This window comes from Phlebotomus papatasi, chromosome 2 (assembly GCF_024763615.1).
Source record: "Phlebotomus papatasi isolate M1 chromosome 2, Ppap_2.1, whole genome shotgun sequence".
NCBI lineage: Eukaryota > Metazoa > Arthropoda > Insecta > Diptera > Psychodidae > Phlebotomus > Phlebotomus papatasi.
Window position 1 is genome coordinate 90073213 of NC_077223.1, and position 25142 is coordinate 90098354.

Below are 25142 nucleotides of genomic sequence, written 5' to 3' on the forward strand. Positions count from 1 at the left end.
TTGCCCAGGAATAAATTATATAAAATCACTCAATTTACGTATGATGTATAATACCATGGTAAGGAATGGGTTAATGGAAGGTCCGATTCATCGAAAGATGGATTTTCCAAAATTCCATTTCGAATATTTCGACAACCAGGCGATGCTTTTTCTTTAAATTCTACTAAGTTGTAGCTGAAGTTGAGACCTTTCCAATGGTGGGTCGATGGGCACTCAATTCTAACGGTAACTACTCAATGGGTCAAGTCGTAGAGCACTCGCTTTATGATCCAAGTGTTCCAGGTTCGAATCCTCTCTTTAGGTCACAAGGAATTTTTCTGGCGTTCAAGGTGTTCGAATTGCATCCAGTGAGATTCATTGCACTCGATTTCATGGAGCATAACATGGGACTGACAACCACATTTCTTATAAGAAAAAATAATAATGGATGTTTCGAACTTCTCTTGCGAAACACTTAAGTTCCTCTTTGAAACCTTGTGCCACCATTATAATTATTATTTTGTTGTAGCTGAGTTCGAAATCTTTCCAACGGTGGGTTGCACTCCTTCCTCGATGTACCCTAACCTGAGCTAATCAAAAATGTCTTGATCTGACTGCATTTTCGGTTTTTATGAAGCAATTTCGATGAAATCTTAGGATATTAAACCTGAAATCGAGGTCTTTATAATGGTGGGTCGCATCCATCCCCACTCCCCACTCTACTCCGACCTTTATGCCCTAGACACACTTACGACTTAAGCCGAGAAGCGACTTAGTGGAAAAATATCGAAATGTAGTTTAATCATTATTTCGAATATAACTAGGATAAGTCGTCTCTCGACTAAGCCTCAGGTCTGTCGAGGCCCTTACTATATCCAAATGGACCGGACTCTATCCTTAATGTTTATTAACCGAAAACATCAGTTATTTGGAATACAAAGAATTTTAGATAAAACTATCTATAAGGGTAAATGTCTGGATGATTCACGGACATAAGGGCTTTTGCTGATTCTTCCCTGACAATAGCCGCTACCCTTACTAGCTCTTGTAGGGCTTGGTTAATGAGTCTCTTCCTTGACTCGAAGAACTCTTTGGTCGCTATGGCCCTACACTGAGAGAAATCCGAAAAAGTTAAAATAACATTCCGGAAATGTTAATTTTACCCTGCATTATTGATCCGAAATCGGTGTAAATATTATGCTTTTTAGGTGTATTATGGGTTAAAGTTACCCTTTTTCATGTTAATTTTACACTTAAAAAGGTGTAAAATTAGCATTGAAACATATTGATATATTTTTATACCTAAAATGTGTTCAAGTTACGAGGAAAAAAAGTTAATCGCATCCTCTTTTTTTCTCAGTGTATCTAGACTGACCAGCACCTCATTACCACTCGCGTCCTTCGAAAGATCTCCCTAAGGTGAAGGGTTCGAGCAGTTTTCTTCTTCATCTTTCCTTGAAAATACTTCTGCGATTTTTCATCTTGCTCCTCCACTGGTTTTTTCACTTTTTTTATTATCGTCACTCTTATCACTTTGATGAGACATTTTAAACTGGTCGCCAGCTCTAGAGGCCAAGTGGTTAGAGATAACGACTTGAGACCTAGGGGGACCCCCCATAAGTCTACCCAAAGATCATTAACATTCCCCTAATTTTCCCTCCACTTCAAAACCATGTCTTTTGGGGATTGCTGGAAAACGCGTCGTGCGATTTTTTCATTTTTGGATTTGTTTTAGAGATTACCCAGGCGGGCAATTGATCATGTGTGAAAATACCAGATTTTCATGGTTAAAGGTTAGAAATGTAGGGTTATGTTTGGGCTCGTTGGAAAGGTCTTGCAATTTCCGACAAAATTGAACTGGTTCCAATCGTTTTTGAACCGGCAATGAACCGGTTCATAACTTATAACTAATTTTTATTCGAAATTCATATATTAGTCCTAGGTTACTGTGGGAAAAGCTTTGAGTGATTTACAAATCCAGTCAAACCGATTGTGAACCGGATATGTACCGATAATATTATATACCGATAAGTAAATTTTGTCCGAAAATAAATTTTATTACTCTTAAAATTATTTTGTGATATCTTTCAAGTGATTTGCAAATCGGTTTAAATTGATTGAGAACCGGCAAACGATAAATGATGTGAAAGTGTTTTTGAGGAATGGGTCAGTGGTGTAATTGTTGTGAGCGTTCGGCTCATGGACGGTATGACCTCCGGCGCAACTGTCCCAGTTGTGAGTTCGAGTCCCGCCCCGTACAAATGATTGAAACGTCTGAAAGGATATTTTTCACGAAACATTGTAAATCGAATATAATACATTTGTAAACTAAACAATGTACAAAATTGCAATAAAAGTCCGGTATATGGAAATAATTTTAAAAAAAAAACTAGAGGAATAGCATCCAACACTGAGGAAAAACGGGGCTGCTATTAACTTTTTTTCTTCATAACTTTAAAACTTTAGGTGTAAAGATATACAGTGCTGTCTCGCTATATGCACAGTTTGGGTACTTTTTTGACAGTTCTCTCTCTGAATATGCATAACTTTTTTTGAAATTCCCAACGGTTTTTTTCTTTCTTTTAATAAATTATCATTTTTTTATTGTTCTAGAATTTCCCGTGTTATTTTAAATATAATATGAAACAGAAAAAATAAAATTAAGAAAATTAAAAACAAGAAAAATTAGTTACGAAGAAAATAATTTTCTTTATTACTTTGTCAAAATGTAAACAAATTGATTTTGAATGCAACCGACACAAAAGCTGTGCATATAGAGAGTGTGCATATACAGAGACAGTACTGTATCAACATTTTTTAATGTTAATTTTACACCTTTTAAATGTAAAATTAACATGAAAAAGGGTAACTTTAACCCCTAATACACCTAAAAAGCATAATATTTACACCGATTTCGGATCAATACTGCAGGGTAAAATAAACATTTCCCGAATGTTATTTAAACTCTTTTGGATTTCTCTCAGTGAAGTCACGAGTTCGAGCACTTCGCAAAGACTGGGATGCTTTGCCACCCTTTTTTTATTTAATTTTTTTCTTAAACTATTTTTCGGAGTTCACTTTCCTAGTGACAAAATGCAAAATGTTATTTAATTTGTTTCACTTTCATATATTTAGGAAGTATTTAGTTGGCCTACAGCAACTTAAAATTAAAGCACTGCATTAAGATTAAGTACTCGATAAGTATTTAGTAAGTACTTGATGTGTTAGTCGGGTATTCTATAAAAATCTGGGTTAAATTTAACTCCATGGAGATACATATGTTATGGCAGATCACACTTTCACCAACGAATAAACGAATCACGTCTTTAAAACATTGTTCCTTGTTCCTGTTAAAGCTCTAACTTGGAAAGAGTATCGACTTTCAGTTAAATCCATCACGCTTTTCAATTGTACTGTGCGGGTGTATCATCGCCTGAAAATAAATTGTTAAAATTTTCTTTCTATCCTATTCTTCTGGATGCTTTTCCAGTTATTGCCTTTCAGCGTTCTATGAATAACCATCATCGGATGATTTATGATTCAATTGAAATCAACGAAGAATTTCTTTTCCCTTCGTCTCCATTTAAATGTGCATTGGGGACTCGATGGCAACGTGCTCGAGGATTTTTTGTGGCAAAAAAAGGGGGGATAGGATATGTGAAACGTGCAGTTGCCAAATGTAGAGTCAGAAGTTGAATAATATGGAAAGTGATGCACATGGAATATTTTTGCATCATGCACCAAAACTTTATATAAAGAAGTTTTGTAAGAGCGCGCAAATGTAGGTAGCGAATTTTTCAAGGATGCTTTTTAAAGTTAAGGATTATATTGCGCTAAAGGTGAAAGATTTACTCGAAATGGGAGAAGACGAGTTGTTGCTAAACTTGAAGGAGCGTTGTTGCGTGTAAAGTGCTCTTCATTGCTATGCCAAAAGAAATACGTCTCTACTCAATATTTGGGTGAAATAAAGCAAGGAAAAGGGTGAATAATCTACTAGGAAAACTATTTATTGGCATGATGAGCCATTCTTTTTCGATTGGAGGTCACACGGACGGCTTCACGCAAAAGGAACCTAAATCGATTTCCCATTAATGAGGATCTTGTTCATCGTGCCTGTAAAAATTGAATAATGATTGAGCTCTGTGTTATAAATGATCTGTCACATCCTGAAATTCACCCAATTCGTCCAGTAAACAATCCCATATTGTGCAGACTGGAGGAAAGAGGTTTTTCAAATTGAGAGGGAAATGAAGTTGAAAAGAATCAAGTGTAGAGTTTGTACGTGAAATTGTGTATCAATTACATCATTTGTTAGTATACTAACAGTCACATTGAGGGATATTTTTCAATGCGCAACACTCCCAAGAGCAATATTACTCTCAGTCACCTGTAAAGCAACATATTTTTCTGCAATTCTTTACTTTATCATCATTACATGGAAGGAGGTTTTCCGATAACCCAGAATTTATAAATTTATTGAGACTTCAAAAGATCATATGGGCCGATCCATCTCAAGACGACTCTCATTGTCTTAGATGTTTTTGAATTTTACATATGTTAAAGTAAACGATAAAAATACACCTATTTTTTTTTCGTTCGAAAAAAATTCCTGGCAGGAGAAACATGGCGCCAAAGATGGCGTCTTGCGCTTTATTCCTCAATTGCGATTTTTGCCAAATATTTCAAAATACTCTATCTCAGGATAAGGAACGGGTTGAGATTTCTTCTTATTCTTTTTTTATTTGAAAGGTAATTCTATTCTCTTTAAAACGATACACTCGATTTTACATTATCTGTTCTAGTTTTTTTGTAACGATCCTTTGATTTTTTTTGAAAAAAATTTAAAATTAGTTTTTCTCAAAAACCCCATTCTCAGAAATTTTCATTTTTTTACTGTTGATCAGTAGCATTGAGTAATACATTCCATGAAAAGGAGAGCTTCTACTTTTATGTTTTTTTTGAAATATTTAAAAATTTACTACATTTTTTAAATTAAATATAACTACTTAAACTCAAAATTAGTAGTTCAACTTTTCAGGGAAATGTAGTACTCAGTAATCCTGATCGACAATAAAAAAAAATAGGATTTTCGGAATTAAAATTTTGGAAAAAAATTGAGCTGTGCGTGATTTTAGGCACTTTCTTAACCGTTTTGCGATTGAGCTGTGCGTGTTTCTAAGCGCATTCTTAACCGTTTTACAATTAAACTGTGCGGGATTTTAAGTGCATTCTTAACCGTTTTACGATTGAGCTGTGCGTGTTTCTACGCAAATTACTAACCGTTTTATGATCGAGCTGTGCGTCTTTTACACAAGATTTTGGACTCTGCGTATTTTGCACACGATCTTAGAGAGCGTTTTGTGTTTGCTCAGTACTCGTTTTACACACTATTTTAGAGCGTTTAAAAAAATAAAAAAAAGAAAATTAAAAGATGATTTTGAGCTCTTTCTTAACCGTTTTACGATTGAGCTGTGCGGGATTTTAAGCGCATTCTTAATCGTTTTACGATTAACTTGTGCATGATTTTGTGCTTATTCATTTGAAGAGAAACAACCAGTTTCTCTTCAAAAACGTGGTATTTTGTTTATTACGAACAAAAATGGTCAACCTCGGTCTTTCATATTCGGATATGTTTTATAATTTATGCTAGCCATGTAAGGTATGATGTATATATAACGCCATCTTAAGCTTGTAAAAATTCTCATAAGATTAAAATGAAATTTTCTATAGGCGTTTGAAACAGTGCGATGTCTCTCTATGCTAGGAGATTATTCGAGAATATTATTTAGTCATCTATTTTTTCACGATTTCCTTTAAAACAAATTTTAATTAAATACGAAATATAGTGGTAGGCGCGCTACCTTCGAACGACTCTAGCTTTGAACAACTTACTTTTTTTCAATTTGTTTTTAATAGATTTGATCCATTATAACAACATGTTTTAATTCCAAGTCTAAGTCTAGTTCAATGATTTTTGAATAAAACTACACTATCTTTAAAATATACCACCAAACTGAAAAGCGAATCCATTCATTTTTCAAGCCGTGTTATGGGGAAGCTTCTGATGTTTCTGCCTAAAAATGTGAAACACCCCATGTAAAAATTTATTGAGGCTCAAATTGGCCAACAACCCAAGTTAAATTTGTTATGTAACATACGCGAAGGTATACAATCATGATCAACCGATAAAACATGAATAAGGGAGCTCGCTTCGAAAAAGCGTCGTATCACCAAACTGTTCTCATGATTTATGGTATCTTTGAGTTGTGACGTTTTCCGGACATTTTTTGTTAGGCCCTGATACGTCCCAAGAAAAAATGAGGCAGCAGAAAAATAATGGAGTCATCTAATGAGAATATGTTAAGGTCCAGTCTGTCAAAATGGGTCATTCTCAAAGAAGAACATATATGCGGTATTTGTGGGAAAATCGAAATTCTTTTTGAGCACGAACCATAGCAACTAAAAGCTATAAATACCAAATGCATTTCCCCATAAATCTCCATCATTTTCATAGAAAATGGCCATAATTTCCAGAAAAAATGCTGCATCATTGGTATACTTGTTGCTCACAATTATCAAATTCTACATAAATACGCGTTCACTCATCGTATTTACTGAAATGCTCTTATACTAAATAATTTTCTTGCAAAATGCAGGAAATATCAAATAACTTATTATATGACCTAAATTGTGGGAAGAAAATTGTGGCGCATAAATTCGATACTAATAATTAGTTTCTCGTGTGAAATTTATGACAATTTCCTTGAACTAAGCAATTATATGGGGAGGCAAACTATCGTTTAGTAATTTCACCAAATTTATGGGTATCCATTAAAACAGAAAAGTTCTGCAGTATTAGTTTGAAATGGACAGAACAGAACTCTGCTATGGAGAAGAATATTAAGTTTTTCGATCAGTTTTTGACAACACTTTTCTTGCATCAATTATAGTGGTAGAACATGTGTCACATAAATTTAAATTGACACTTTCGTCTGGGAAAACTTTGAAGACGAAATATAAAGTGTTATTATCGAAATTTGAGTTTATGCATTCCATGCACTCACTTCCAATTTCAATCATTTTAGTAGAATTTTTAGAAACACAAGGAGTAACATGATATTTATCCGATTTTTGGTGAAATTCGCTTAAACAAAAGACAAGTTTAAACAGCTGAAAATCGTAAAGGTTTTGCCGGTTTTGCTCAGTTATTTTCATAGTATCCCAGGGGGATGACATTAGCTCTGAAAAATGCAACCAGTTTTAGTGTAAATTTTTCTATGTTTTCGCACACATTTCACGAGATATTTCCGAAACTACGTAGGTTGCCAATTTGGGGTTTTCGGTTGCCCATTCGATATTAAATTGACTTCTATCTTGTATTTGTATTTTTTGCTAATTTATTTCACAATGACAGAAAACACAGAATAAACTCCAAAGTTTTCGACACGCTACACTGAGAGAACTCCGAAAAGTTAAAATAACATTTTGGAAATATTAATTTTACCCTGCAGGCCCTGCAGTATTGATCCAAAATCGGTGTAAATATTACCCTTTTTAGTTGTATTAGGAGTTAAAGGTACCCTTTTTCATGTTAATTTTACCCTTAGTAAGGTGTAAAATTAACATTAAAAATGTTGATATATTTTTAAACCTAAAAAGTGTTAAGTTCTGAGGAAAAAATGTTAATCGCACCCTCTTTTCTTTCTCAGTGTAGAAACATATGGGAAACATAGGAAACGTCATGCCCCTGTAATATCCAGTCTGACACAGGGTAATACGGGCTTCAAATCTAAAGCTTAGCCATATGGCTTAACAGCTTTATTTTTTTATCAATCACGATTTTTTGGAAATATTTAACTTAAGATTGGATTATTAAAGATGAATGACCTGTTAGGCTCTCAAAAAACAATACAAAATCTCCCTATTTAGGATTGTGAGACCTTCAGGAACTGGGCTAAACCTCTAGTCTGAAGATCGCTTAAGGGGAACCAGCGCTAAGACTTTATTTGACACACAACTTTGGGCACTATTTTAGGCCTTAACGCTAAGATTTGAATGATGGGTCTTAATTTATGGACTGGATTTTTTCCATCCGGTTTGAGATAAAATGATCACGACATGATGAAAATAATCAGCCAGCATTGTTCTACGTCAAATTTAGGTAGAAAAACTTATTTTTTTCGACTGTAAAACAGAAAATTGCGTCTCTAACAAAACAAGGTTTTTAGCCTTGGGATTGACTTATGTCGGCTATACACAGAAAAAAAATATTTTGTAAAATTGTTCGTAAATGTTTGTGAAATTATATGGAGGACTTACGAAATGCTCGTGAATCATATAACTGACAAACAAGTTCGTAAAATTTTGTACTTTTTTCACAAACAATGTTCGTAAAATGATCATTTGACGAACATTTTTTGTTCTTTTACAAACATTTTTTGTACTTTTACAAACATTTGTTTGTAAATGTTCGTGAACATACAAAAAATTGTTCGGAAACTTTTGTCAATTGTTTGTATTTGTTCGTGAATTTTTGACAAACAAAAATTTATGAACAAATGACAAAATTTTGACAAACAAAAATTTACGAACAAATGACAAAATTTTACGAACTTTTTTGTATATTTATGAACATTTACGAACAAATGTTTGTAAAAGTACAAAAATGTTTGTGAAATCCTATGGAGGACTAACGAAATGCTCGTGAATCATATAACTCACAAACAAGTTCGTAAAATTTTGTATTTTTTTCCACAAACAATGTTCGTAAAATGATCATTTGACGAACATTTTTTGTACTTTTACAAACATTTGTTAGAGACAGCCTTAAATGTGTGTGAGTCAATTTTATAAGGAGACAAATTGTAATTCATTTGTGTTGTTTGTTATTTGTTATTTATTTATTTAGCATTTTAGAAGTGGTTCTTGGTCATCATAAGCCCAAGGGCTTTAGACCTATAAAGGGGTAAGGGGGAGGGGGAACAAAAAAAAAACAAACATTTGTTCGTAAATGTTCGTAAACACACAAAAAATGTCCGTAAAATTTTGTCTTTTGTTCGTAAATTTTTGACAAACATAAATTTACGAACAAATAACAAACTTTTGACAAACAAAAATTTACGAACAAATACGAAAAAATGACAAAATTTTACAAACATTTCTTTGTGTGCTTACGAACATTTACAAACAAATGTTTGTAAAAGAACAAAAAATATTCGTCAAATGATCATTTTACGAACATTGTTTGTGAAAAAAGTACAAAATTTTACGAACTTGTTTGTGGGTTACATGATTCATGAGCATTTCGTAAGTCCTCCATAGGTTAACAAAGTTATTAATTAAATTACTAAAAGATAGTAACGTCCACTGATTGAAAATAACTACCCTGGACCTCAATGTATTGAGTGATGCTAAAATTAATTATTGTCACCCGAAAATCGCCATTTTGATAAAGATGCTATTACAGTTACTCATAGTTCTAACAGTATGAAATTCAAATGACAATTTTTCATATCAATTTGAAAATACCTTCACACAATTTTTTTTAATTTTTTTCAAAGTTATTCCAGTATGAAGAAGTGGAGCTATAATTATTGCCAGCAGTGTATTATAGAGAATCATGTAACTGAATTTTACTCTGATATGATTTTGCTTGATAAACAAGTGCGTAGCTCAATAACTTTGTCTTAAACCTCAATTCCCTTTTAAAATAAAAAGATCAATTTTAAAGGCACCCTAGTTCAAAGGTACTACACTTCTCCTTATTTAAGTTTAAATCAATACCTATTGTATTCAGTTCTCAGACCAACTTGAATTTAAAGAAACTTTTATTGTTCTGGACTTGCAGAGAAATTTTGTGAGTCCAACAAGTCTGGTAATTATACATGTACTTGTCTAACTGGAAGGAGAATTGTAATTTATTTTTCACTCCTGCAGAAATGCAATAAATTTTGCATTTAACACATCCCAAAATATGTTTTCACAGAGTTCAAACTAAAATATTATAAAACCATGGTGCATGAAGTACATTAAAACATATTACATTGGAGAAAATTTTAGTTTTCGTGCAACTTACCGCATGTCATATCTTATTTATTTTGCATATAAAAGAGTAGGGTATCTCTCACTTCCCAGACAAAAAGTGAAATATAAAGTTAAACAAATTTTCTGTAATACAGAAATGAGTTATTATGCAACAGAAGGAGTGTGTTAGATCGTCAAAATGATATATTTTACACATACAATTTTCCTTACTAAAAAAAAACTGCAAAAAATCTGTTACATACAGTATAATCCTATTAAAATAAAATCTGTGAGTGTTTCCTGGGTAAATAAAATTCAAAAATTACATTTTGGAGTAAGGGTTGAATTGAAAACTGAATTTAAAGAACTTCGGTCGTAAAGTTATGCTCAATGCAAATTTTAGGAGTTCCAGCAGGGAAAACTCAGTACTATGTACGTACGAAATGAAAAATTAATAAAATTCTGTCAGGTTTCTGCATTAAAAATTCAAATATTCATGTAGAATATGCAGAAAACATAATGCATTCAAGTGAAATGGATGTATAATATCGATTAATATCATAAAAAATATAAAATTGTTGTTCAAAAGTACCAATTTATTCCACAGTGAATGGGACAAAAATGAGTGTGAAAACAGAATAAAGTGCAATTTAAATAGTGAAATTATATAGCGAAATTGACGCTAATATAATATTAAAATAAACTAAAACAGTTATTGTACAAAATGACTATAATAAGAGCTTTGGCCATGATTAATAATGGGACCAACGAATGGTATATAAAATGAAATTTTGATAAATTAATTTATCTCTATACTTCACAGCGCATTTGCATTTTAAATTTGTGAAAATTCTTTCAGTAAATTTGCAATTTGAAATATTCTAATCAACTTTCTAAAATGTTCAATGTGTTCAATATTTCATAAATTCAGGTCAATAAGCAAACTTTAATAATAAAATATTAGAAAAGCCTGAATATTATTAAAAGATTTCACTGCAAACTAGGAAAAAAATCCAGTTTTAAAGGTACCCCAACTATAAAATGCTGCATCTGTGCCTCAAATGGGGATGAATTTGCAACCCTCCTGTTCGTAAGCTTTTCTTTAATTCTAGAATTAAGAATGGTCTTTACCAATCCCATATACCATGACAAATCGTTAAAGATTATGCCAACCCAGCTAGCACCAAATGCCAATCAATTTCAATTCACTGAGAATATATCTACGTATTTTCAGTTGAATTCTGTTAACCTTAAGGGCAGAATCACATTGACAATAAAATGCTCGCCGTAGCCTCACCGTATTTCGTTAATTTACGCATTTTCACTGCAATTCTTACGCAAATTTTCCATTACCGTATTACCTTATCTCATACTCGGTGGCACTAGGTGAAAATAATATAAGAACATTGAAGAAATAAAACGAAAATACGATAAACTATGAGTAAAAAAAACTGTAAGAGAAATTAATCGTACAGTTTTTTTGCTTATCATTTATCGCATTTTGGTTTTATTTTTTCAATTTTCTTACATTATTTTCACCTAGTGCCACCGAGTATGAGATAAGATAATACGGTAATCGAGAATTTGCGTAAGAATTGCTATGAAAATTCGTAAATTAACGAAATTCAGTAAGCATTTTACTCTCAGTATGATTCTTCCCTAAAATTACACTCGCGAGGCAGTGTTATTTCCATATATTCGGTTAGCACTTTTTGTTCGAGAAATGCTGAACGGTCAGCATATTTTTGCTGATCTACTTATCAAAAATATGCTGAAAAAGCAATTTTTTTCAGCGAAATGTGCTCGCTTGGAATTTTTAAATTTTTACGTTGAATTCCAAAAATAACTGTTTCTCGTCCTTAAAGTGTTAAAGGTTTTGATCCATTCCACTCCACACAAAGAAATTTGACAAATATGCAAAAAATTGAAACTTTCCCTGTACTCCATATTCTTAATACAAATTTAATAATAATATCTATGAATCACAGATAGTTCACTTGCAAGAAGAAAAATTAAAAAGAAAGTGGATTGTGAAAACTGCTCTCTCTTGGAGTTCGAACAGTTAAAATACTCAATTTTTCCATGTGATTTCTCGAATATAACTTTGTTAAGAAACTTTTGGTCGATACTGTATGTTTATCAATAATGCGGAACATTATTATTTTTTTAAATATAGTCACATTTGACATTTTGAATTCCGTGATTTAGATTTTAGAGACTCATCTGTCAAAGTACCTGTGTCCGATGTTTTACTTAAAGTATTCAATATTGCAAGCTGTCCGAAATTTGAGACAGTTTGCCTAAAGATCAATGCATTTATCACTGTATTATATTTTGGGATTCCTATATGCTGGATGAAGGAAAATTATTTCACATGAAATATAATGACATATTTCGTATTGTTTATCAGAATATGGATAAAAAATGTATCTTTGTGCTTTTCACAAAATTTTCCAATATGAATTTGCAGATGCGAATTCACTCAAAATTTGTGAATTCTAGAATGCTAAAGTTACCTTTTAAATTTCAGTGTAAATTAACGAGATTAAGGGGAAACTGGGGCCGCAGTAAACTTGTAAATATGGGATAGTTATGTAAATACTGAGTAGGGAAAAGTACTCTCCTTTCGAACGTTCATGCCTTCGAATAATGTGAATTTTCCTTTATTTTCCTAAGAGGATTACATATAATTATCACATAATTATTATTAATTGATTATAAGCTAATTAATATTTAATAGAAATGCATAAGCCACTTAGGAAAAGTAAAAGATAATTTGTATTATTCGAATGCATGAACGTTCAAAGGGAGAGCACTTTCCCCTAAAAGTAATTTGTAACAAAAGATCTCTGTAGAAAGGTCATGCCTTCGCGTCTTGGAAAGTTTCTTGGAAAGTTCATGCCTTCGAATAATGTGAATTTCTTTTATTTTTCGTAAGAGATTTACACAAAGTTTTGTTATTTTTCATCAAATTTGTTCGTAATATGATCATTTGATGAGTTTTTTTTGTTCTTTTACAAACATTTGTTTATACATTTTTGTTTGTCTGGCAAAAGATTACGAACAAATGACAAAACTTTACGAACATTTATGAACAAATATTTGTATGTGATCATGTTACGAACAAAATTTGTAAAAAATTACAACACTATGAGTTTTTATTTAATTGTTTTACAAACGTTTCGTATAAGTATCAAGAAGAATCTCTTGATACTTATATTTATATTTATATATATGAATTCCTCTTTCATAAAGCTAATTTAAAAATTTCCAGTGTTGCCCCTCATCTACTGCATCTCCAGTTTCTACATGCTTATAAGTTTCTAAAAGTTTATAGGGGAAAGCTTTGATCATTCGCACATACGCTATCTTCAAACACTTCGTATTTCTTCCGTATTCATTTTTGAATCTTACCTATGGCTATATATTTCAATAGCTAGTCTTAAATTCCACCTTTCCTGAAAAAATAGGAGTCTAATCCTTTTTTCCTAGTTTTAGGAAGCAAAAATTAAAAACAGGTCTAAAATTGTAATTTTGATGTGTAATATTTCATACGATCTTGCACAATTAATATCACTTTTCTGAAAAACGACTATTATATTTATGCAAAAACCTTTTGGGCCGGAGGAGCTTCTTTTTGTGGGTGGAATAAATTCACAAACTTGACTCATATTGATCGATCGCACATAGAAGACATTGCTTCTTCGCACATTTTCCAGGAAACTTCATTTTAGATGCGATCCCTCATATTCACATCTATTGTAATCTACCGATTTGATCCACCACTAAAAAGTAAAACTTAAAAATCTTAAAGTTGATAAACAAGAAGTAATTTGACTCAAATAGGCCGCAGTTAAGTAATTTTTAAGCAATTTTGCATTTCTTTGGTGTAAAAATATTTTTCAAGCTTGCACAAACTGAATGTACAAAGGAAGAATCACATCTAAAATAAGATCACACAGTTTACAACTGGTTTTTGAGAATCTTTTAACATAACCTCACTTTTGTGTTGTTTGCGGTCTTCTCGCTTGCAGAGTTTTAGTCAATTTTTAGCCTAAAAAACTTATTGATTAGTGTACATTTGGTGATATTTGAACTTTTCAAGAAAGCATGCACCAAATTTACCATTTCCAGAGTAAAATTCTCATACAATCAAGCGAAAAAGTGGTTTTTAGTGTCATGAAAATATGTCTTAGAAAAGTTCCAAAAAAGTGATATTAAAACGTTTTTTTTTAAAAAAAAAAACTGTTTAATCAAGTAAATTAGAGTTCCCTTTAAACAATAATGTGCAACTTTTATTGTCCGGTGCAAAATTTAAGGTAAAAATAGGGTGTTCAGTGATGACATGAATCGTGTGCGAAGATGGAAACTTGATTGAACTTTCGCACAAATCGCCATTAAATTTTCATTTTCCTTTAGAGGAAAATCTGAGGATTTTCTGGGATTATCTGAGGTGGGATTATGTATCCTATAAGTAAGAGACTTTTTTGGCATAGTTGGAGAATCGATACGGTTTGTATGGTAGTCAGAAAAATCACTGAACTAGTACATCATTTTTGTGTGCGAAAGTTCAAAACCTCCCCCTACCTTGGTAAACTTTAAATGTTATATCAATTGGGAAACTAATTGTAGTATAAATTAAAGAAAATAAGTCCTGCAGGGTGTTTCAACTTTGACCTTGAATAATCCAAGATGGCAAATTAACCGGTGAAAGATGTCGATGTTTTAATGTTGAGCTGTAGGGGAAAGTCGTCTGCCTTTAAATGCAGCAGCCTTCAAATGTTGCGATTTTTTCATTGTTCTCAAAAGCATAAATTATATTCTATTAACTATTAGGTAGCTATCCATCATCCTCACAAATCATCAAAAAATGGAGAGCCTAGCTCCTATTTCCTAGATGCTAGATCAAAAAAAATGAAAATGAGCTCTAAACTGTAATTTTGATGTTCCACAAATCATGTGATTTTTCATAGTAAAAATCATTTTACAAATAAATCTTCCATTGTGATACATAGAAGGTTAATCAGGCTTAATATTTCTGTTAATACATTTTGGTTCAGATGACACAATTTTTGTAGGTGGCAAAAATTTGCAAATATCACCCTGCAGCAGCCTTTAAATGCTAATGTCGTGTGCCTTTAAATCCTATCTTTCCATACATCAAAACATGTGAAATCGAACTCCTACTTTTCTCTGACGAACGTCATACAAATACTTATAACCTGCTATCTTGCTCCGGCCGGGATGTTTCAAGTTGACAATTGTCAACTTCAATGGCTTTTTCTTCCAAATTTTCAAGTGCAAAACAGTTCTTCAGAAAAATGTGAAGAAAAGTTATTGTTTAATGTCTTTTGACTGCAGTGATGATTTTAGTGAGTGCGTTAGGCTTCAACCTATTCATTTATAGCCCATTTAGTTTTATTGATTCAATATACTCAGTGGAAAAAAAAACATTTAAAGGTAGCTGCCAAGCGTTTAAAGGCAGACTATGTCAGCTGCCTTCATACAAATCGACATAGCTTTTTTAATTTCCTCAGAAGGAAAAACTGAGGACTTGCAAGTGCTAAATGAGGTAATCATATACCCCGAATGAACAAGAGAATTTTTTGGTGTAGTAGAAAATAAAATCAATTTTGAGGATTCTTCAGAAAAAAATCTTAAATTTGGAACTCCATTTTTCGTTTGAAGGCAGACGACCTTCCCCTACTAACTACAAAACATATTATTATTATTTTATATTCACAATAGTAGTGTCATACCTTTTACAATTGTGAAAGAAGAAAAAGCAAAAAAAGAGAAAAAAAAACAGAGAGAAAAAATTACAAAAACAAAGGAAATTTAAGAATTGACAGCAAAGAGCAAAAAGAACTAAAAGAAGAAAAGTCAAAATCCTAAGGTTCTCAGGCTACAATTTGAAAAAATTGCCGAATGGCAGCTACATAAGAACGTCTGTCACTCGGGATGTCATTAAAAATAATAACGACCATAACAAAAAGCGTTCTGTAAAGGTAATCAGAACGCTTTTTTCCGAAAATAATTGAAATCGCTTGGGCCAATTTTGAGATAAGTCAAAAAATAATGTTTTGGGCGGTGATGGAAGGGGTAAGGAGTGATATAGATAATTTAGTTCGATAGAGAATGTTGACTAGTGGGGGGGGGGGTCATCGAAGGCCGGAACTCAATATCTCTTACTGTTTATCAGCCAGGATGGTGAGAATTAGAAAAAAATGGATAATGTTAACTACTCTCTCTTGGAATTCAAGCTGAGTTAAAAGAAACCTCACAGCTTTAAACAGCAATCAAATGTTGAGCTTTCACAGAAATAATAATCTCAGCATAATAATTACAAAATTATTATTACAACAATCGAATGAAGCAAAAAATTTTAATACAGGATTTAATGAGTTTTTCAGTCATATTTAAAAAGTAAAAAAAATCTACAATGAGTTTGGTGCTCATTTAAATGCCAAATACGGCTTTGGTTTAAATGCTCCATTTGAGTGAGGCAATTGGAATGAGGTGCGTGTATTTTCAACTAAAAGCTTCACATGTGGACCAAAGCTCTATTTCCAGATTGAAATTTTACGGCACATAAAAATTTTTTATTTCACACGCGTATTTAGCAAACTTGATGCAATTTACTCTCAATTAGAATAAAAATGATGAAATATACACGACTCCCTGCAGCATACCCTCTTTTTTTCATTGTAAATTGTTATGAGAGATTTCCTTTTTGCTGTTTTTTCCACTTTGTGTCCATTGTCGTGGTTTTATTGGTGGAAAATGAGCCAAGGAAAAAAAAAAGAGAAATAAAATCGTATAAAACTCGTGCAGACTAAATTTCCATCGTTAACGTCCTTTTGGAGGAGAGTTGAGCGAAAAGTGAATATATTAATTAAAAAAGGGGACACTGTTGGGAAGAGCGTTTTCACCACACTGTGCAGAACCCATCATCGAGCTTTCCTGGATTTTTCCCTCAGAATCGGCCCCAAATGGCTCAGGAAAATTCCATGGGTGTGGGAGGGATAAAAAAGAAAACAGAGAAATCTAACTTTCGCATTTGTGGTCCATTGTCGCAGACTTTCTGGGTAGGAGGGAAAAAAGAGCGGAGCACCAGAACACAAGGAAAACAGAAGAATGTTGAAGGGACAGGATGTTTTTCCCTTCCTTATTTTCCTGGATAAAGAGGAGCCTATAAATTCATTTGCCTAACATCTCAAGTAGCGTACGACATGCTGGTGGCGGGAAAAAAGTGCAACAGGAAACAATAAAATTAATTGTGGGACACTAACATGCTTCAAAGTAAATTCTCCCATCCACCCCAAAAGCTTTTTTCCCTACTTTGAGCTTTAGGAACTGCCGAAGACAAAGTCGTTGTGCTTTTTTTGCTGTACCATCCGAAACACGAAAATTCCACGAGGGTTTGGGTATAGGGACAAAAACTCTTTGAGATTTCTTTGTCGACAATCCTTAAGAGTATTTCCCATGTTCATTGTCGCCCCTGTATATATGTTGTGCTTTTTGCACAAAATACATTTCCAACGTTTCTCTTTCGTAAGTTCGGAAGACTCTCTTCCTATTCCTAGCTTTTGTGCTAGTTTTGCTTTATTATGCGTCTTTTCAAACTCTAACTATATCCGAAGCAAAGTGATAATTTTTCTTTTTCTCTCACACAAACTGTATTATAAATATTGCAAATTTGAATACAAGGGTGATATAAAAACTCAAATGCTACTGTCAAGAGAAAATTACAAAAAAAAATTGAAAAGAAGATCTAAATCACTTACTAAATCTTGTAAAATACGACATTTCTGCTATTTGGCGATTTGCACTCCCATGCACTTCTCATACTTAGGAATCAATAATTTATTTAGTAATTATGAAAAAGGTGATAAGGTAAACCATATTTTAATATTATCTGTGTTTTACGACCAACAGAATTTATTTTTATGGATTTTCTAAGACAATAGTAGAGCCACTTTTGGAAAAGAGAGTCTCTAAAAAAAATGTATTGTTTTCTCTAATTAATTGAAACTGCCTAGCAGAGTCTTTCTGGTTTTAGACAGCTTTCAAGGGGTCCATATTTTTGCGTAACGCAAATTATTTTATAGAAATTGAAGCAAATGATAGTCTGAAGGGTCAATACCTGAAAAATATTCTAGGTTTTGGAGAATTTTCAATTGCAACTTCTAACATTTTGACAGCGTCTATTGTTCGATGCATGATTTAGTGTGGTTACCTTATCTTGCAGGATTATGCCCTTTCTTTCGTCCAAAATTGGACGTTTTTCATTAAATAAGCCCATTGAACGGAAGAAGCATCCACACTACGGAGTAAGCGCTCCTGGACGATCTACTGATTGACCTAGCGGATTCTTCCATCACGGAATACAACAGGAATAAAAAATGATTACCGATATGAATAATCAGATTTTCAGAGACAAATCTGTGATTTGTCTCTGAAATTTTGTCCACACTGTCTATCCACTACTTCATATGAATGGTCTCAGAGCAATGTCTGAGAAGGAGTACCCAAATTTCCCAATTTCCCTATAAATCCTCATTTGGAGTAGTGGGTAGACAACGTGGACAAAATTTCAGTGACAAATCACAGATTTGACCACTGAGGAAGACGCGTTGAAGCGTCGAAAGCTTTGGCAAAGAATTTTGTGTTATCCTGTCCTGAAAGAATTGCATCCCCTGAGGCATGCGGAGAGAGTCCATCTCTTTGATCTTCTTATTACAACCATATTTTAAGAAATCTATAATGTTTGATAGTGAGATTGTACCGTTTAAATATGTGTTTATTTTAAAAAAGTTTTAAATTGGTCATTTTGATCGGGCTTGGTGGGTTTAGTGTTAAGTAGATATATCGCAAGATCCACGAAACCCTGCCACAAGGAGTCCTTTCTACGTTTTTGGAGGATAAAACGGATGGCAAAGCTCTGGGCTTGAATGACGGGTACGGGAGTATGTGCATAGGTGCCTACCCAAAAAGGTAATCCGTAGAGCAACTTGGACTCCACGCAGGAGAAATAGGGAAAACTTTGGAGAAGACCAAGCTTTATGACATTTTTGATGTGCTTAAAATACGTGCTTAAAGTGATGTCCGTTAAGTATAACCAAGAATGTGAACTCACGGAATACCCCTAATATCCGTCTCATTGAGAGATTTTCCACTATTATCTAAAAGGACCTGAAGAAGAAGGTCAAACCTGTCCAGAACATTGAGGACTTCTAGAAAAAGCGGAATAAAATGAATGAAGGTATAAAAGGCTATTCTTGCTATTCTTTTGTACGAGGATAACAGTCCTAAAATAAGTTTGAGAAAAAATATTTGTAATATCTGTAAGCTTTTGAATTTTATAAAAAATAATTTGTGTTTCTTTATGACTACCATTTCGCGGTATATTTGTTTTCTAGAGATTTAGTGATTCAAAATGAGAAGGAAACTAAGAAAAAATTTCATTAATGTGTTGAAATGCTCCAAACATTATTTAATTATCCTACTGTACAAGGAAAAATGAACAGGAATTTTTTCATTTAATGATTATATAAAATCTTGCGAAAACTTGCAAACTTTTATTATAAATGCATAACTGTGAGTGTTAAATGAATTGAATACTTTCTGTTAAGTTTCATTTTTATAAATAAAACATATTTCACTTTAAGAAATATTGTGCAATTATTTAAGAATGCAAATGTCTTGACAATTTCAAATTGTTTTTATTTTTCAAAATACTTTTTTTTATCAAATAATATGAGAATTCACATTTCAAATTTAGAAATTTTCACGAACATTCACGAACAATGTTTGTGAAAAAGAACAAACTTTGACGAACTTGTTTATGCGTTGGTTATATACTTTGATGCTGACATCAAAAACACCTTCGCATAATTTACCATTTTCTAAGAGCATTTCGTAAGTCTCCACAGAAAAAAATATCTCGTAAAGTTGTTCGTAAATGTTTGTGAATTCCTAATGAAATGCTCGTAAATCATAAACCCACTGATTTTGTAACGGTTTCGTAAAGGTTTATAATATTTTGTCAAAAATTTGTTAGTAACTTGATCACTTAACGTGCAGTTTATTTTTTTACAAACATATATTTGTACATTTTTGTTAGTTTGTGAACATTTTTTGTGTGTTTACAAATATTTACGAAAAAATGTTTGAAATAGAACTGAAAATGCTCGCAAAACGATCATATTACGAACAATTTTTGTGAAAAAAGCACAAACCTTTACGAACTTTTTAGTTATTTAGACGATTTATGTGCATTTCGTAAATCCCCAGTCGAAATTCATAAACCTTAATAAGCAATTTTACAAAATATTTTTTTTCGTGTATGTTAAACAAGTCAAAAAGCTAATAAATTGATAATTTCTGCGCTTTACTAACTCTATCACTTATTTGATCCACTTGACTGAGAATATCCCTGCAAAATCTAAAATGTTAGCAATCATTGGAAGTGCTTATGGATTAACATTTTCAAAGCTTTGCAGGACAATATTGAAGGACAAAAAAGGAACATGAAAATGAATAATTCATAGCATTATCCGTTAAACTATAACGTGCAATTGAAGTGATTAAAAAAATCTCTGCTTTTTTCCTCTTTTTGTGATTATCATCTGCAATGAATTGCCTTTCAAATGTAGGTCATGGGATGCAAATGTAGAACCAAAATTTTAATTCCAATCTCTGTTTCAGTCCACTTTCTGTAAAGTGGCTGTGGTGGGAAGTTGATGGAATGGGTATTCGGGTCAAATTCATTCATTAAAACAATCAATTAAAAGTTTGTTGAAACTGGCAAAACTCACTTAATTACGCCCGAATTGAATTATTTTCATCTATGTTGTAATGGGTGGGACGCCCACAGAGATAAAAAAAATCAAATCTTCAACTTTCTGCAACAACTGTACTTTTCCATTACCACATTGAGTGCTTTTTACGTGGTGGACATAAAGTCGTTAATTGGGCGTGGAAAATCTGGCGCTAAAATGCGGTATATCCGAAAGGAGATTTGCATTTGATATTGAAAGGGATTGACGGGCTTAATCCAGGTGTCGGCGTAAATACAATTTTTAATGTCAAAATTGATGATAATTTTATTTAGCCATCAGCAGAGTGGAAAAAGTGAAAAGTGAGTTGATTGCAGCCATATAGTATCGTAACTCTCAAAGTTGAAGGCGCACCTCGAACTCTCAGCTATCAGTCAGTGTCAGGAAAAGCGTGGGAAGCAAGAACTTAGAGCACGCACCGCCTTCGGATTATGACAAATTGCTCGTAATTAAATTACATTTGAAACACACGAATGTGCGTAAGTGTCTTGATTTTCCATCCCGTCGCAACTCTTACCATTGCGGCCTTAACTGTCCACAGGACTTTTTGGCACTCATCATCTCACCCAGTCCAAAATAATTAAAAGCAAATTAACCATTAACCTCAAGTGATGCTATTTCGCTTAATGCAAATTGCCAGAGTACCCCATTAATCTTCTGCCCTCGAATAATTGCTCCCCAGGCGGCTCTCTGTATAAAATTTACAATGAGGAAAGCTTTACCACATCCTCCGCTCACTATCATATTTTAAACGCTAGAAGCAAAAGTTTCTCAAAATTTTTAAACTAACGAATTGCTGATAAATCGTTTATCTTAAAAATTTTGGGTAAAACATGCAGATGGGAGAACTTTGCAGAAAGTGAACCTGAATATTGAAGCATTTAGAAATTTAGATTTGAATAAAAATTAACAGAATTGCGTATTAAACCGGGAAATATTACCAGGATATTACAAAAAAGGGACAGATAATCCTAACCGGCTTATGTAGGTGAGATTCTTAACGTGAGCTAACTCGGAGTGCATGCAAATTCGATTTAGAGCTGAAGTTGGGAGACGCCATTCAGTTATCTTGAATAAAATTCGTGAAATTATACAAATTGTGTATTTAAACCAAAATATCAAGGATTTAGATGAACTGACAGAAAAGTGATATATGGGTGAAATGTAGACCAGAATGTTCTCTATAATTTTTCCATAGAACATGATCTCATCGATTACTCAGAAGCCAAGATAATCGAGGTTTTTTGTTTCTTAACTCGTTTTTTCGACCAGAGTGCCCCAAGTGTTCATTTGATGAACTTCAACTATATCAAAGAATTGTTGTATTCTGTGGGACTTTCCATTTAAAACCATATTTTAAGTGTCTTTGTGGAGTAGAGGCAGTCAAATTGGCATCTGAGTGATTTCAAAGCGTTATTATGGGAAAAATCAATTTTTTCACACTTAAACGGCAAAATCGGAGTGATAGCGTAGCCTGACCGGAAAATGATGTATGGACGAAATGTAGAGACAACTGTCCTCTACAATTATGTCGGAGTAATCATCAAAATCGGTTCAGCGACAGTCGAGATAATTGAGGTTATGTGATATTGAAATTGGTTTTTCGACTGTGGCGCCCCTGGTGTTGGTCCCATAAAGTTCAAATATTCTAGAAAGTTGTAGCATTTGGTGAGATCTTTCGTTTAAACCCTCATTCATCAAAATCGGTCACATAGAACCGGAGATATGATTTTTTTGAATTTTGTGAACTTTGACCCCTCATATCTCCGGTTCTGTTTTAATCACAGCGCGCATTTGCACCATTTTGGAAACGTCCTAGACTGGACTATAACATACTAAAATTTCATTAACTTGCACAATGCCGTTTTTGAGAAAAGTGACTTTGAATTTCGATGAATTTTGACGCTATCGCAGCGCCACCTGTGGTGACTTTTTGAACTTCCATCTGAAAGTGCTCATCGAGACGAAACCAAAAAGGTAAAATTTAGGTCGATATGTTAATTAGAACCGGAGATAGAGGCCGGTCAATGTTCGAACTTTGACTCCTTATAGCTCGAGTCAGGGGTTATGGATCGACTTAAGGTTTTTTTTTGTTTGATAGGTATAATCAACGGCTACAACATACTAAAATTTCAGCCCGATTGCATAAGGAATTTTTGAGTTATTTAACTTTAAAGATTTAAAAATTTTCTTTTTAATAATAGCGCCCCTAGCGGTAGTTTTATGAACTTGCGATGTTAGAAGAGGAAGTGGCATTTCACGAGAGCTTTCCAAAAAGCCCTCATTTTTTAAATTCTGACAATTAGAACCGGAGTTATGGCCATTTTAAGAAATTTTTTTTGGACCCTTATAGCTCGGGTCAGGGGGGTCGGGGGACCTTAAGTTTGGTATTGAAGGAAAGCTCTAAGGCCCAGCTATAATATACTAAAATTTGAGCCCGATCGATGCCATAGGGGCGGAGCTATTGAGAAAACAAAAAAAGGAGGGTCTTCAAAATGGCAGAAGGAGGGGTGGGGGTGGGGGGTTAATGCACCAAGTTGCAATTTTCATACGATATTTAACCTTTGCCGAAAACCGCAAGTCGATATCTTTTTTAGTTTAGGAGCTATTAAACTCCAAAGAGCGGCCGGACGGCCGGCCGGCCGGCCGGCCGGGAACGTAACTTAGCCCCCCATATATTCGTGATCAGGAAGTGGCGAAACACATTTTGGCCAAGTTTGAGCGCGATCGGAGGACATGAAATTTTGTTAGGATTATAGTAGGTGAGATTGTTAAGAATCTCACCTAATACGAGACCTATCCCCTGATTTTGTTCTGAGGCCAGTTTATCAATATTAAGCCGGCGGCGGACAGCTTGCTGGCCTGGTGGGATAAGGGGAAGTGGGGCACCTTTGAAATTGAGATATTTCATCTATTTTAAAGTAAAATTAAGCCTTATCGTAATATAATTTAGGTGCACAAACAGATTGAGAAGCTAAATTAAATCGTGATATGACTCAGTTCCACATAAACATAGCAGAAAAATCCCAATTTCAAAGGTGCCCCACTTCCCCCTATGCAGTTCAGAGTTTAAAAAAGATACATATTATTAGAATTTTGAAATAAAATTTAAATAAACTGAATTGAGCAAAATAAATTGAATATAAACATACGCCCTTTCGATATTACAGAGGCACTATTGAGATTTCTCACAGAAGAAAATTGTGAGATGGTTCGGAAATGCTTTTGAATTCCCAATATTGGGATTTATCAAATGCTCGTGTATCGTAAGAGGACGTGGGGCACCTTTGAATGTGGAGCAGGTTTAATAATGGGATTTTTCACCAATTTTTAAATAAAATTGAGCCTTATCATGATATAATTTAGCTGCACAAGCAGATTGGGAAGCTAAATTGAATTATGATATGGCTTAAGTTGCATTTAAACATAGGAAAACAATCCCAATTTCAAAGCTGCCCCACTTCCCCCACACGTCCAGTAATTGACTTTCCCGATTTGAGAGCTCTCTCCTGTTGAGGTTTACCGATTCGAAGTTCGATACCGGTTGGAAGTTCGAACGTTTAACGTTGAACGCTACTAAACAAAACTAACACCCAGCCTCAGGGCAACTTTATAAGACCGAAAGTCGCCCTGGGAGATGTGACTAGGAAGCCATGGAGGTGCCTTTTTCTTTTTACTCACGAGCTTGATGGCCTAGACAGACTTACGGCTTAAGCCGAGAGACGGCTAAATGGGAAACTGATGCTAATGTAGTCTACATTATTTTAATTACATAAGCTGCCTCTCAGCTAATTCCGTGACTCTGTCTCGCACATGAGCTTAAGTGAATAAATGGTTAAGTTTGAGGTACTACCTACGCCTTAATTCTGGTAGCCCAACCTTATGCCCTAGACACATTTGCGACTTAAGCCGAGAGACGGCTTAGTGGAAAATGATGGAAAAGTAGTTTAACCGTAATTGCGAATATAATTGGGCTAAGCCATCTCTCGGATAATCCTCAGGTCTGTCGAGGCCCTTAGTCTCTTCCTCTTGCTCTAAAGGATGCAAAAGCCACATCCATAAAAATACCTATAGGGTGGAGTCTACACTTATGGACAGCGTGCAAAAATCTAAAGTTCTTACGTAAAACAGAATTCGAGAAGTTATAAAATTATTAGTTTATGATATATTTAACAATTATTTGATTTTTCAAAATCTGTTTAAGGTAATAACTTAAGATTTTTGCATTTTGTCCATAAGCGTGTATAACAACCATAAGGGCCCGTTGTATTACGTCGGCGTGATACGCCGGTGTATTAC